Source organism: Dermacentor variabilis, chromosome 5 (assembly GCF_050947875.1).
Source record: "Dermacentor variabilis isolate Ectoservices chromosome 5, ASM5094787v1, whole genome shotgun sequence".
NCBI classification, from domain to species: domain Eukaryota; kingdom Metazoa; phylum Arthropoda; class Arachnida; order Ixodida; family Ixodidae; genus Dermacentor; species Dermacentor variabilis.
Genome location: NC_134572.1, coordinates 197,584,227 through 197,596,629, shown reverse-complemented (window position 1 = coordinate 197,596,629; position 12,403 = coordinate 197,584,227).

Below are 12,403 nucleotides of genomic sequence, written 5' to 3'. Positions count from 1 at the left end.
GCAACGCCACTGTGCGTCACCACGGCGGCTTGAGAAACAGCGTAGTGCTTGAAGCATTTTCGAATGACAGCCAGCATTTCACAACATGCCTGTTTTGGTGATCTTTGGACCATCTGGACAAGAATTTTCTCGGAACCATCATTGCAGGCTTTAGTCCGCCATATTTTATACTGAGAAAGGCAAGCATAGTAAAGCTTCACTTGAGTAATGCCCTCAAGAAACTGGACATGCATTATTACATCGAGCTTAGTTTCAGGAAATATTTCAGACAATAGCTGACGAAGAGGTGAATGAGTTGTGCTTAGCGACTTTATTTTCAGCCATAACGTACAAGGTTGATTGCCCTTTGAGGACCAACGTATTCGAAAAGGGCGCCTGGCTACACCTGATTTCCATCAACCTGCCACGTCTTTTGGAGTCAGTGGCATCTGACGATCCCTTTTTGCCGCCAAGTTGAACAGGATTGTCCCTGCTCTTCGATAGTAGAGCAATTTAAAAGCTGACTACTCGGCGTTCACCCTCGATGCTGAGGACGTCCACTAGTTGATCTCACAAGAAAACTCACTCTGCGCCGTACGTGAGTACACATATAAATGGGGTGAGCAGAGCTTCAAGAATCTTACTCGTATGAGCAGCGGACACTTTTTAGATCTTTTATATTTTTACCTTGGGTCGACTGTCATCAAGTTTATAGTCATCATTATGTTCAAAAAATCCGACATAACTACGGGTTCATCCGTAATACCAGTGTGGTTGGACATATACATATACATCAGTTTACGCGGGTATTAAGGCTAGGCTTGTTGATACTCAAGTCATCGATGCTATTTGAATATGACTGCTTAGTACGACTACCTAGTAATATTACCCTCATTGTGTGCGACCAATAAAAGTCGCCTAAGTAAATCTGGCCATGCTATTGTCACCATAGTATTGGTGACGGGAGGACTCCCCAGGCCAATTCAGTCGAAATACAATCAGTCTTCATTCACGGCTTGCACTAAGGGACTCGAAAAAAATGATATACCGTTGCCTATATTCACTGTCGGTCGTACAGCATCGCGAAAATAGCACATCGCGGTAATCTCAAAGTCCTATTTTTAGAGCCGGAAATGTTATCCAGGCTTTTCAGGATGACAACACCGAGATCACTAGAAATGATAGGCTGTGAGAGCGAACAGAGCAGGGCATGTCAGTTCCATACACGATCCATTTACCAAATCGAAATTAGCTGTAGAGCTGAACAAACGGGAAGATGCTTTAAAGAAAGACTACGCTAACATATACAAAGCCGCTATCTAATGAAGAGCAGCCAAACATCATTCTGTAGCAGTTTGCCATAGGAAATGCGCATCGCTATTCACAATGTGGCTGTCCTGGGCCAAAGTATAAATCAGTTGAAAAGATAAGATTTAGGTTTCATTTTGGAAAAGTTAATACAAATTATGTGCAAAGACTGTATGTCTCCATAGCCAAAGGCAAGTAGTGGGGCCCTTTACAGATAGGTAATTGGCTGTAAGCTTGTTAATGACACATTAATGAACAAAAGAAATACCACGAAAACAGCATTTAAAAGAAACAGTACAAACTGAAAGGTGCACTTGGTAAGTAAAATTACTGCGGAACAAAATCTCGTTTCAAATTAACATCAAGAACATCTTTATATACAAGAACATATCATTGGTCGCGTACATGGACGGAAATCTTCAGATACGTTCCGCTGACATTTGCTGGATATCACCTTTTTTAACCGATGTGATACATTTTAGTTTTCATTTACCTCAAATGGTATGTTGTTCCATATTTTTGTGCCGATAAATTCCACAAACCTCTGGCCGAAAGCTGGCGTCATTTTAGCGCTAGGATAAGCCTTCTAGGTTTTAGTGAAAGTTTTGAGGATACTTGTATCCGCCTAGCCATACTTCTGCTGTCAGTAAACACTGAAAATAATGCTTATATATGGAGCATCTTAAACATAACAACTATTTATTTCTTAAGCCTATAATTATTATGTCAGAAATATACGTTTCAATACAACGGACACCAACGGCGGCTGCAGTGCAATTTGCCGAGAATTTCGGGTGCATGCGATAGTACGACGTGAACGCTCGGGGAGTAGAAGGTGTAAAGCAACGTTGACTGCAAGGCTTGAACCTACTGCACGTCTTTTCGCCTGAGTTCGCGAACGCTATACAGGAGTTGCTGAAGCCGTTTTAGTGGCACTGCATGGTTCCTCTACACTGCATTTTTCTGTTCCCAGTGCCACGAACATACTTGGGTGTATCTTCCACAGAAAGATAGAGAGAGGGAAGTTAAATGACAGCAAAGGGTAGCGTAGATGACCGTAGGATCATGCCTGTACTCCGCAACCACAGGAAGAACGGAAATTGAGGTGACGACGAAGTGCTACATGAGGTGTTGTCATTCGTAGAGTGTGTGGCATACACAGTGTGCAGAATTTTCACAGCCCTACTATGAACTCGCTGTTCTCAGGTGATGGGAGACTATACCAAAGTATGCAGCATGTTTATATCCATATACCAATATTCCTTGTAAGAGTACGGTCAACATAAGTAGATTATGCGCATTATGTCGATGTCAAACGTAATGACATCACGCACAAATATGCGAGATGCTTCGCATCCACGGATGCGTATCATATACGCGCAGGGCGCAAATTCAGTGCACAAGCACACTGACACCAGAGCACGACATCTAGGACCGGTTCACGCAAACCAAAGTGCAATAAACTTTCTGTGCTCCGGAATGTTGCTCATATTTGCCCTTTTGTCGGCCGAGCTACCAATACATGCTAAAGCAGCTTGCGTACCTTACGCAGGTTTCGAACAGTATATTTCACTGCGGCCGCAATGAGTGCACCTATGCACCATATTCCGCATGGCTGCTTGTTTGCGTGAGTCAGGCGTGGCCGCTATCACAGCTCCGTCCAGGCTGCCAGTCTTTCAGTTCCCCAGTGGACGCGTTTGTATTCTCTCTGTGTGGGATGTTCTAATTATGAGAAATTTTTCCGCCTCTAGCGCACCCAATATAATGTCCCTTTCGGCAATGTTGATTTGATGAGGTTCAGTTAGTGATGGCACTACCAGCACTTAACAGATATCCTAGATACCAAATAAAAATGGATTGAAATATAGATAAGCTAGCTTACGCATCAAGGGCGTGTCTCATCATTTATGTCTGCGACCTACGTAGAAGACGCAGAAGTGGTTGCGGAAGGGTCTCCTACGGTCACGTTTTGCCGAGATTAGTCAACCTTTGCGGCAAGCAACCCGGGATTGGCAGTTTGATGCCATGGCTGGTCGCCTTCAAGAAACGACAACTTCGGCGGCAGCAGCTTCTCGTAGCCTCGATATTTGGTGTGGCTCCGGACAACCGAAGACATGTCCACGTTGAAGCAACAGTCCCACCATCGCTATCAGGGCAGGCGCAGAGTCTCTCACACACGTCCTCCATAGTTCTACGTGGACTCGGAAGCCCTATATGACTAAACCATTATTACTAAACAGATGTAGAAAGCGAGAGGGTGGAGACCCTAGTCCCTGGCTCCACTGGCTTGAGCGGTCCACCGTGCTTCGTCGAGGAGCGCTAGTTACATCTTGCGATCCTCACTGATGAACGAAGTCTCCGACGGCCCCCTTCCGGAAAATCTGCCGGCTATTTGCGGTGCATTAATTTTGGGTGGCCTTTTCTGGAAATCCCACGTAATGTGGGCTATAGTTGGCTGGCCTCCGAACCACGGAGAGCGAACGCTGTACAGCAAGGGGTGAATCGCATGTTTCAAATATAGGTTTTGATATGTGTGCGCCTGCATCGGCGCCAGTCATGCGAGTCCGGCCTGGATAGCTTAGGGCGTGTGGACTGTACTTTCGCCGCTCGCGCCATTGGTGCTCAAGGATGTCTCCTGGTAACAAGGGGTTTTCGTCAGAATGGTCGGCCGTTCGGTTGACAAAAGCACGAGCTGCACTGTCCGGTCTTTCATTGCCCTCGAGTCCAGCGTGACCCGGGCACCAGATGGTCATGTGGTTCTGCGTTAGGCTCAATCCTAGTAGGCGAGTGGTGCTGTATGGTAGCCTCCCGGTAAGGAAAAGCCTATATTCTACTTCGGAATCTGCAAAAGGTATCGCTAACTGTCTCAGAGCGTCCTTAGTTTTAACAGCTAGCGCGATGGCTGAAGCTTCTGCGGTATTCGCAGATACAGCTCGAGCCGCGGCGCAGGTCACAAGCCCTTACTCTGCGGCCGCTCCTACTACTGCGAGGGCGTACTTGTAAGTACCGCATCGAGCGACATCCGTGTAGACCATATCCGGATTTCCACCGAACTGCTGCATTAACTTGCGAGTTCGAGCACTTCTATGACCCCTGTGGTATTTTGGACCCATGTTCTTAGAGATTTGGACTACTATAATGCTGTCACCAAGGAATTTAGGAAGAAATTCTAGTTCTTCCGCATACTGTGGACGCGTAGGGTAACCTACGCGACAGAGTAATTTTGTGCCAGACGAGGTTAAGCTAAGCTTCTCCCCTTGAGATATGAGCACCGCTTCTCGTCACCCCTCGTAGTTATTGTGACTACCGAGGGCCACCAGGCGTTCGATGGAAGTTCCCTGTGGCAGGCCGAGAGCCGCTTTGTACGATGTTCTGATCAACACATCTAGGGCCTATAGTTCTGTTTCCTTGGGGTCCTGGAAAGGGAGGCTCTACGTGAGGCGACTTAGCACAAAAGCCTGAACGAGTTGGAACGTCTCTGTTTCCTTGAAACCTTTTCAGTGATAGGTTACTCTGCGAATACTAGGGCAGCTGTGTTTTACCGTATTCCCAAGAGCTTTAATCGCATGGTCTGCTCATTTGTTGCTTTGCAGGCAAAGTCCGAGGACTCACATTTTTTGGACTTGCCTTATCTGGCTGTCTCCTAGAAAGAGGATGACAGGCTCGTGAATGTGACGGCCTCCACGTCGGATCCTGATACATTCTCATTTATCGCGAGCGCAGCGGATTCCGCTACTGCGAGCAAAACTTTCAACAGCGGTCACTGCTGCTTGCAGGATTTATTCTTTTCGTCATAAAGAGCCCCTGGAGGCCCATAGGGTCATATCGTCTGCATATAATGCTCACGCTAGCCCGGGTATCACGTCGAGTTTTTTGGCTAAGCGTCTCATGCCGACATTGAAAAGAAGGGGGGGGGGGGGACAGCATCGCCCTTTGTGGCGTAGCTCGATTGGGCATGGGAAATGGGTCTGAGTGCGCAGTGCCGATGCCTGTTGTCGCGATGTGAAAGGTCAGGAATGAGCGGGCGTAGTCATAGATTCTTTGTGCACAACCGATGTCATTTAGCTGAAATAAGATGAGTTCATGAGACAAAGTGTCGAATGCGCTATTCAAATCAACAGCGAGGACGAGATGTTCTGCACCAACCCTCGTGTTGCAATGAACTTCTTCTCGAAGTAGCAGGAAAACATCCTGATTTGACAAATGTTGGCGAAAGCCGAATACGTTGGTGGGAAAAAGGTTGCGGTCTTCAGTGTAAGACGTGAGACGTATGTGGATAACCTTCTGAAATGATGTGCCGAGACAGGAGGTTAGTGATATCGGACTGAGATTTTGTAGATCATGCGCTTTTGCTACATTCGGAATAAGCGCGATTTTGGCCTCCTTGCAGTGTTGTGAAACTACGCCCCTCTTCCATATCTGTTCATTAAAACACCGAATAATTTCTTCTAAACGTTCGTCGCTTAGTTTCCCGATCGTAGCATTTGTGAGCTGGTCCTGGAGCAGTATTTCTCTTCGCAGTTTGCGCTGCTGCAAGGAGTCCTGCCTTTGTTATCGCGGTTTCCAGCACTGCGTTTTCTCTTTGAGCCTAGTGAGGAGGGCTTGATCTGTTCCTGAAAATTATCCGGCAAGTTTTTGAAGGGTGCGGTTATTGGGCGTTTTGGCTTTTCCTGGTTCCATTATGCTGCGAAGTATCGCGTATGTCTTGAGGTGTGTAATATCTCGCGAAGTGGGTCGCAAGAACTTGCCAAGCTCCCTGTCTCTAACTGCTGTGTGTAAGCGTTTGTCCGCTCGGATATTTCAGCAATTTTGTGGCGCAGTTTGCTATTAAGTCGCTGTTTTTTCCATCGCTTGGTTAGCCCCCTCTGGCTTCCCCCATATGTAGCAGATAGCTGTCAACCACCCGTGTTTCCGCTGTGACCACTAGCCGCTCAGATGTTGCTTTATGAGCTTCTCGTATGTTCTTTGCCCTGTCTTCAGCGTTCTCAGGTGATATCTCAGGCATGGGGATTTTGCAATAATTTACCCGGTTCATGATTGTAATAAGCCCACAAGGTCGCCGAATTTTGCAAGAGCCTACCGACACGCTGAGGATGTAAGGTCCCTGCCTACATTCTCTTCTAGGTTGGTCCAGAATACCTCACCGACATTATTTGTGAATTTAGGATCTGTAAAGGTGATTGCAATAACGATGTTACCTGATCCCGTAGGGATTTGAGTTGGAGGTGATATGCTTTGTTCGCTCACATGAGATCCCGGCCTTTGGGGGCGTTTGTTGGGAGACGCGAGCCTGCGTGAGAGGCATTCAAGTCCCCAAGAAGCAGTAGTAAATCCTGGGTACAGTTGGGTTGCAAGAGATTAAGTGAATGTGTACTCCGAGTATGCACTACACAGTGTTTCTACCAAGTCCAAAATATTTCGTGAATAATTATGACAGTTCTAATTATCTAACGACCTTACATTTGCGCTGATAAAGTATTCAGTTTCTCAACTTTCAGTGTGGCGAACTTTATATTTGCATGTTTCGCAGTTCTCGCACAATAACACTTTAAGCCGGACACGCTGAGTATTACCCGAATGCCTATCTCTGGGGGCGCTAAAATGCACCTTCTTAGGGTTGAAATGGGGGTCACAGCGCTGAAAGGCACGGACAAGAGCGAGTAGGCAAGACAAGCGCTAATTTTCACCTGATTGTTCGCTTCAAGAAAAACACCGTATTTGTTGGCCCGCACACCGAAAAAGCCCAATCACCACACATGAAAACAAGCCGCTTCCACGAAGGCAAATTCACTTCTAGTTAGAGCAACTGAAGGGGAACTGATGCAGTTATCAGTGGTCCTCGTTATCAGAGCAGCTCCAACAATTTCTCGCGGAGCTCTGTCTAAATTTCTATAAGACGCAGAAATGCCCTGAAGTGCTCTGTCTCGCTCTTATCCGTGTCTTCCAGCCCTATGACCCCCTTTGCTATATCTAGCCAGCTAGCCCAAACAACCATGCTTCTAAACTTTCTTAGGACACATTAATACAAACTGCGCGGCAAGGTAAAAAAGCGAACAACTGAGCGCCGACTTTGGGCTGAGTTTAACGAAATAACTTTATATACTGGCCAGCCAGAGTGCCATGCCACCATTTCGGTTACAGTAATGTAGAGCATACGTAAAAACAGCACGATTCACCTTGTTGAGCTGCACGTAAACATCATATACATGCTCCACGTATTATTATAGCACGTGGCACTTGAATTATACGATTGTATCTTTTACAGTATTCTTGTAATTATGAGCCCATTTTAGGATATTATTGCTCTGCATAGTAAAAAGAAATACCCAGAAATTCAGAACTCCTCCTTTCCCATTCCCACGTTGGGGCATTCAAGAAAACGGTATTTGTTTTTTGAGTCGGAGAATATTATCTATCGAATAACATAAATAAATAATATTTTCAAATAAATGAGGATAAAAGTCACATGATGATTGCCCAGCAACTTGTCTAGCCCAGTTTGCAGAGAGCCGAACTATGGCCAACGTAGGGTTCAACATTCCACTCGTAGCACTGCTACGACTTAAGACAAAGATGTTGAGCGGTAAAATTCGCACTGGAGTTGTCTGCGTGCGTTTCTCGTCTCCTGCCCTTCTCGTTCGAACTTACTGCGCTAATCACAAGAATAGAAGATGCGTCTTGCTGGTCAGAAACGCGAAGCAATAGTATAAGAAACTACAAGACTGTTCAAAACTTGTGTTGCACATTCATTTTTCTTATTTTGTGTCCAACTGATTTGCTCATTTGGAGATAAGCACTGATTTGGCGTCGCATTTGCATACTTTTATATCTGAACTTCGTAGATGGACACTCAATATATGTAAAACAGACTCAATAACACCGTACTATACTAAAACATTCGTCCTACTTTAGTCGATGTGACGAGGTGGAAAAATAATAACGGTGGGTATTTCAGTAAGGTAGAAAGGTGGGCGCGTTGGCCAGGATGTATACTTATAAATCAACGCGAAAACAACGGAATAAATAAAGTTAGAAGAACACAGGACGAGCACATTTTGTTGCGAGCCAACCAGAATGACAGATTAGTAGTGAACAGAATGGTGCTTCAAAAAAACCTCTTGGCTTAGTCGATGCACGCTGACTGATATAATAATAATAATAATAATAATAATAATAATAATAATAATAATAATAATAATAATAATAATAATAATAATAATAATAATAATAATAATAATAATAATAATAATAATAATAATAATAATAATAATAGTAGTACCGATTTATTGCCATCACCATTACATTGATGGGGGGGATGGGAATAAAAGTGATTGACGCTTGACGAAGTTCCCACCCCCCGTACAGCAGGTGAGCAGTGGCATGCGACGGCACTACTGTCACGACAGCAAATACAAAGTCAAAGAAAGCATTAGCACAAAAACAAGTATGCAAAATGCACAATCACCAGCGTGTGAAAAAAAATATAAATCGATTGAAAAGAAAGGCAAGTACAGCAACTGAGGACAAAAACGCTTATGAAAGAGCGAAATAACAATAACAGCAACCAGAAATACGCTCATAAAACAATTAGACACAGAAACGTTCACAGATGCCTAAATGTTGGACAGTCAAAGTGACGCATTAAGGAGAAAGTGGTTGCGAAGGTTAGAGCAGCTAATGCTTCCTAAGTCTGTATTTTCATCAATTAATTTGTTAAGTAAGGATGTAAGTTGAAATGCTACCATTTGGCGCCCATAGTTTCTTCTTACTTTTGGTAATACTCAGTGTGGTTTGTGACGGCGTGGATATGTGCAATGAAACAATTTAATTGAGGCCAAGTCAGCTATATTACTTAGGCATCTTCTTTGTTCTACATTGTAGATGCCTAGTAGTCTGTAAGCAGAGAGACTGAAAACGTTAATAATCATGTCATTTCTTCTCAAAGTACAAAATTTTAGCTCGCGTGGACTCCAGTATGCAGCTTATTTGCAGACCCAGATGCACATACAAAAAACGAAGTTGTATCCACGTGCACGTGAGGATCATGCAGCGACACTACTATCGCCTCCGAAGCATGCTAAGAAGAAGGTGGGCTCACGTGCACGTGAGCCCATCTACTTCTTGGAGGCGATAGTCGCACTGCAACAAACACTTGTTCATTTTGTAGCCAGAATGGCAGGCTCTGTTGGTGCCCCACGGTCAACATAGTCGCGTGAATTTATCATTTAATGCGAAGGCAACCACTCTGTGCATATCATGTGAATAATATGCAAAGCTCGACATTGGCTAATGTGCATTGCAGTAAACCACGAGGAAAATTTCCAGGTAGTTTCTTTAGATCCCGAGTATTGCAGCCAGATGGCCTAGAGGCATAGCATCTGCATCCATTCATTTCTGTGGTTATTTTTGGAACATGATACGTAAATATGGTGGAAAGGAAGCGAAAGCATGTTGAAGTATGACTAGACAGGAAAGAGCGTCAAAAGGTTCAACGGTCTTTTCCACCATAAGTATGAATAAACATCCCATCAACAAGTATTAATAACATTTAGGCTTCCTGCGGGCCTATCAGTTTCACTTAACGATATAATGTAACGCGAAGGCACAATCACAAAGAAGACAAATAGGCACATGTCACAGGTGCTAGCACCAACTGTTCAGTTAATAACGGCAACAACCAAGTGGTTAGTAGCGCCTTCGACGTCAGTTTCTGTATCTTCTTTGTGATTGTGCCTTCGCGCTACAGTATGTCGTTAAGTAAACACAAACTAGTCCAACAGCAGGTCCTCCGGCAGACGTTTTACCTGAGGTCATGTCGGTGAGCAGTGGCGAGTCTGCAGCCATGATATCAGGAGCTGCAGGGCTCTTGATATTTATCTAAATGAAAATGTTAAGTCAAAACGTAACAAGAGAAGAGCCTCTGTTACCCTGTTCACTGTCGCTAGAAAAAGTGAGCTCTGCGGCAACTGAGCCGAGAAGGATCTGGTTCAGCTGTGATTGAATGATCGCTTCTCCGGTCATTCGCAGCCGGCCGTGGTCAGTGGGGCACGTGACAGGCATGCAGGGCCGCTCACAAGCAGAGCTTCCAGGTCGTGGGATCTGCGAGACCATGGCGGATTTAAAGGTCCCGCTTGTGAAGCCCTACGAGGAGCCCATTCACCGCAGCGGCGACTCATTGCTTGGCTCTTTGCCCCGCGTCTATTGTCTTGTGTGAAGAAGCCCCGGTCCAATCGAACCTCCTTCCAAACCGGACTGTCCGGTGTCGCGTAGACAATGGCGCTGGGAACCTTTTCTTCGCGCCGAATCGTAGGTCCGAACCGCGGACCGTGGGAGCGACATTGATGAGCGCAGCGAATGTGCAGTCGACAGGAAGCCATGCAGTTAGAGACCTGTCTTTTGTTTTGCCGCTGAGGTAGAACGGCTGGGGAAACCCGGTCTTCTCTCTCTGGAAGCGGAACGTTAAGCGCGCTTTTGGAGAAGTCGGGTTGGATCGATATTGTTGAAACGCGCTTTTTGAGGCACAGCCGCCTAGCCGTTGCCCTGGCTCATAAGGTGCGCGCAGCGGCATAAGCCCACTCAACCCTTATAAGTGGCCAGCGTGCTCCTGGAAAAATGCTTTCCACAGAGGAGACATCGTGATGCTGGTGGCGTGAAGGCGCAGCTTCCATTCGTGGAGAGCCATTTGCCACTGCACTCAACACAGTTGCTTTGCTTGAGACTAAGGAATCCATTGCTTACAGGCATGCTAACCACTGGCTGTACACTTGTTGCAAGAACAGCTCTCCTGTGAAGCAACCCCTCTGTTTTTGTCTCTACTTTCGTCCCGACACGATCGTTCTCATGAGTATGCATCTCAGAGAATCGGGAAAGACCCGGTTTACCTATAGCGGGGCGAGAAAGCACGCTCCGAAGACGGCGTGTGGCGCATGTAAAGCGGCACCCTCGAAAGGGCGCAGGATGCGATGATGGGGTCCTCAAGGAAGAACCGGAACGCGCACCACGGGCCCAGCGACGGCATTGTAACTCAAAACGGGGGGACGGCGCGGGTCTATTGTCAAACAGGGAGTGCTGTTTCGTGGTCAGGTAGACTCAGCGGAAGCCAGCAGGGGCCTTACAATGGGCGTGGGGCTGAAGAATGGCTTTGTGACTGGCTACGGGGCCACCAGGCGTTTTGTTGCGGCTTTCAGCAACGCATAGCAATGCGATACAAGCGTGTAAGCCACAACAGCTGAACGCAACAACCGAAGCAGCAGGTGTCATGAACCTGCATTTGCAGCTCATAACTCCCGCTGCCAACAATATAAGGCTCCATAGCGCCGTTATGTTCTTCGTGTTTGTCTTTCTTTGACATTATCTGCACTTGATTGAGAGACAAATTATTTATTAGCAAAAACATGTATTACAGTAAAGAATGGGGTGATATACGCGCCTGTATATAAAGTGCTCCTACAACGAAAAACGTTATGGCGTAAACCGAGGTTAGTATTGATGACACGATGACATATATTTATTGTTTAGGAAAAGGATCACATCAGTGTATATGTAAAACTTAGGTGGAGTAATGCTCATACGCAAAAAGAACTTTTGAAGAGTCAATACACTCCTGGGTAATTTTCGTTACTTAAGAGTAGGAGCAGTGCCCATCAGAAAATTTAACATGCCGTGTACTGCAGATGAACTTTTCACACCACAAGATCTGAAGCCTAATATTATTTTTATAAGGCACACGTCTTTGGTAAATAATCGCGGGGAACATGTCTGTTAAGGGGATGAAATGTTGATATACTTAGGAATCTGTAATTACTATATTACTGACTTCGACGATAAGCACCAATACAGATATTACAAAGGGTTATAAAGATTTAGAGTCAACTAGATATTGTGGTACCCGTATAATATTGGCAGAGCGGCACTAGGCTGATGTGGCTATGAAAAAAATCTTGAGCGATTCCGCTCTGTGAAGGTAGTTGACCAGCGAAGCTGTTTAGCGCACGACATGGAGGTAACACATAATTTTGTACAAAAGTACGAATTGCCTTGTTGTCTTTGCGAGTGGTCATCGTGGTGAAAGGTACACTCATTGTGTTTATTTATATTTAACTTTAGTTTTTAACTT